Source organism: Tamandua tetradactyla, chromosome 9, assembly GCF_023851605.1.
Source record: "Tamandua tetradactyla isolate mTamTet1 chromosome 9, mTamTet1.pri, whole genome shotgun sequence".
In the NCBI taxonomy this organism is placed as follows: Eukaryota; Metazoa; Chordata; class Mammalia; order Pilosa; family Myrmecophagidae; genus Tamandua; species Tamandua tetradactyla.
In genome coordinates, this window is record NC_135335.1 from 85,351,771 (window position 1) to 85,355,050 (window position 3,280).

Consider the following 3,280-nt stretch of genomic DNA (forward strand, 5'->3'; position numbering starts at 1 on the left):
GATTGTTTCCCACCTTAAGGAATAGTAGAAGGTGGCGTGGGAGTTAATACAGATCAGAGAATGTATTTCAGGATTTTTCAAGTGTGTTGCAAATATCAGATTTTGCCAAGGATATTCCTATAGCTACATATGTTGCCTTTAGTATTTTTACTACTCCCATTGCTTCATTTTATTATCCTTCGCTCTTTAATCATAAGATGAGTGACTTTTAAATCTTTTCCATTTAGAACAAAGTACCAGACACTGAGGAGGTATTTTTAAAACTCCATTTAAAAACTGACTCTGAAAAATACTTTTGTTCTTGAAATAGCTTGCTTCTCAAGGAAGAGATATTGTAAGGTATCTGTCCCATTACGCTTTATACCTCTCAAGAACGGAAATGAAAAATTTTTTTCCTAAGAAACATATCACACTGGTTGGGAAATGATGGAAAACATGGGACTTTATTTACCAAGTAAATAAACTGCAAAAAAATCAAATAAAAAGTATGAACACTCCCCTAACTCTAAGATTCCAAGGTCCCAAATTTAGCTAAAAGTTCAGCTGTCTGAACTCTTCAGGACCTGACAGTTATGTGTAAATGACATAAAATTGATTGCAGTATGAGAATTAAAAAATCTTTTATATGATTTGTTCTCTTGGCAAATGGCTTGAAAGATTAGAATAAAAGGAAGAAAGGAGAGAGACATGGCCAGCTGGTATTGAGAGTCCTGCAAGGACGCTATGATCTGCTTGAAAATGAGAAGCAAGAAAATGCCTTTCCTTTTTTTTACACATCATAGGAACTCATGAAACTAAAGGTGAACAAACAAAGTAGAAAAGAAGGAAAGGGAGAGAGAACAATAAAAGGAAGTGATGGGAAGAGAGAAAAGCAAAGGAAAACACTTATGGTCCCATCAAGCAGCCATGGACATGCTTGACCAGAGTCTGATAACTAAATCGTGGGTTCACAGGCAGAGGCTCAGGGTCCCCCGAGACTCTTTCCCAATCCTCTTTTCCTCTCACTCAGCCTCTCTCTTAGACAAAAGTGACAAAGCAACATAGTGAGTGTCTTTCATTTGGGTGAAAATGGTGCAAGAAGATTCATCCTCAGCTTTCCTAGGTTTCCAAAGGATTCATAAGACTTGGGTGAAGAAAATAGACATGGTACCATGGACCCTCCATTATCTTTAAAAGGATTAGTGTGACCTCATTTCTTTTGAGCTCCCCATGCTTTATTTAGGTTTCTATCTGAGGTCCTTTGGCATCTCCTGCCCCCACCCAAAGAGAGTAAATACACCAGTGGAAATCCCCTGAAAAAAACTAGCACATGCTGTACCAAAATATTGTGTCTTTGCTTTGTTCTTTTAAATCTTCACAACTAAAGGAAAGAGATACAATCAAAATGATAGTCCACTTAAATGATAAACAAGAGAATTTAAAGAGACATGACCCAATTACACACCCACTGAGTGACAAATCTATAAGCAATTTATGAGATCTGGGTTTGCGCACAGGTTTAATTTGTAATTTCTCCTTGAACACTTCCTTAGTTCATGGAAATCTGTAACTATATCTTTCTTGAAGGAATATTCAGCTCAATGAGCAAAACATAGCAATTTTGTGAATCAGGCTTATGGTTTTCTAACCAAACTTCCAAAACAAGATTAAGAAAAGTATTATCTGACACATAAAATCTCTACCCCATATTTGGTTTGGAAGATGTTTTTGGATGTCCAGGAGATGGAAAAGATAGAATATGTCTTCTTCAATTGGCTTCTTGCTCTAAAATATTCTCTGGAGTTGTAGTCCAGAGCTTGGCATTACTTCTTACTGAAATGGCCTCAGCACTAACAAGGAACTTCTAGAGATTGGTACAAATGCCCCACCTCCTCTTTTCTCAATTTATTAGATGATCACAATAACCATAATGATGAGACAATCTTACTCATGCAGCTTTCAAAGCTCCTTTTTACACACTCAGTGATATTGTTAGTCTTTGTAAATTTAGAAGTTTCCACAGTCCCAAAGGACCAGTTCTACCCTATGACAGTGAATCAAATAGAAGTCTGTAACTTGCTGTCCTCTTCTTGCTGTTCCAACTTCTCTGAACTCACCAATTTATAATCACAGACTGGTGCTTTCTTTCCAAAAGGGAGGCACTGTGAATCAAGAAGGGGGTGTTTTATGGCCCCAAACCAGGTTGGATTACTCATTTGAGGATCTGAGCAGGGGCATGTTTTATAGAAGTCTTATCTGTCTCTTCACGGCAAGGCTGCCGTCAACCTGTGCTTCTGAACGCAGGTAAACAGTTTAAAGAAAAAATTCAAGTTAGCCCAAGAAGGCAGGCAAGTTTAGCACACACTGTTAGCCACATTGGGAATAATTTTAGTTAGCAGACAAGTTTAGAGGGAGTCTGAATCATCTGTGTTAATGCCCTGGTCTTCAGAAGCAATATGTAAGTACCCGTGTGTTCCAGAAGAGTGGTGTGAAATTGGGTTTTCCAAATAGAATCCTATTTTAAATATAGAAACTAACTATTTTATCCACTAAACCAGAGGTCAGCAGACTTTTTCTAAAGCTAGATAATAATGATTTCAGACTTCGCAGGCCATACAGCCTCTGTCTCAGCTACTCAACCTTGCCGTTGTAGCACAAAAACAGCCATAGGTATAACACAAAAACAAATGGGCAGAGCTGAGTGCCACTAAAACTTTATTTACGAGAAACAGTCAGTGCACCAAATTTAGCCACTGAGCTGTAATTTGCAGACCCCTGCATTAAGCAGATCATTCTTGAATGCCTATTATAACGAGTGAGGGATTAATATAGAGATACACAGAGAACAAATCAGCAAAAATCACTGTTGATTCAAAATTCCCTGGTGTGTGGAGGTCAAAGGGGAGCTATTTGAAATAAACCTGTAATAAAGTACTCCATAAAGCCCAGAAGCTTTCTTTAAAGTAAAACTCACCTTGGAATAATTGATTAGCTTTTTAAGTTTAGATTTTTATCTCGTGATTCTTTTCAAGTGGGCCCAATTCACAAATAGCAGGAGCCTAGCTTTGAATCCAGTACCTTACTCTGAAATAAGAACCTTAAGTTTGGGGGCTGCAAGAAATATCAGAGAGGTTCAATAATTCAAAATGCTCTATCCTTTGATTTCCCCCTACCTCTGCTTACAGCAGCAATACTTTTACCCAGACTTCCTGTTTCTGGCACTTGCCTCTTTTTTTTTGTAATGTTTATACTTCCCCCTGTCTGTGGTTAAATAAGTATAAAGCTGTAGATCGAAGTTTTT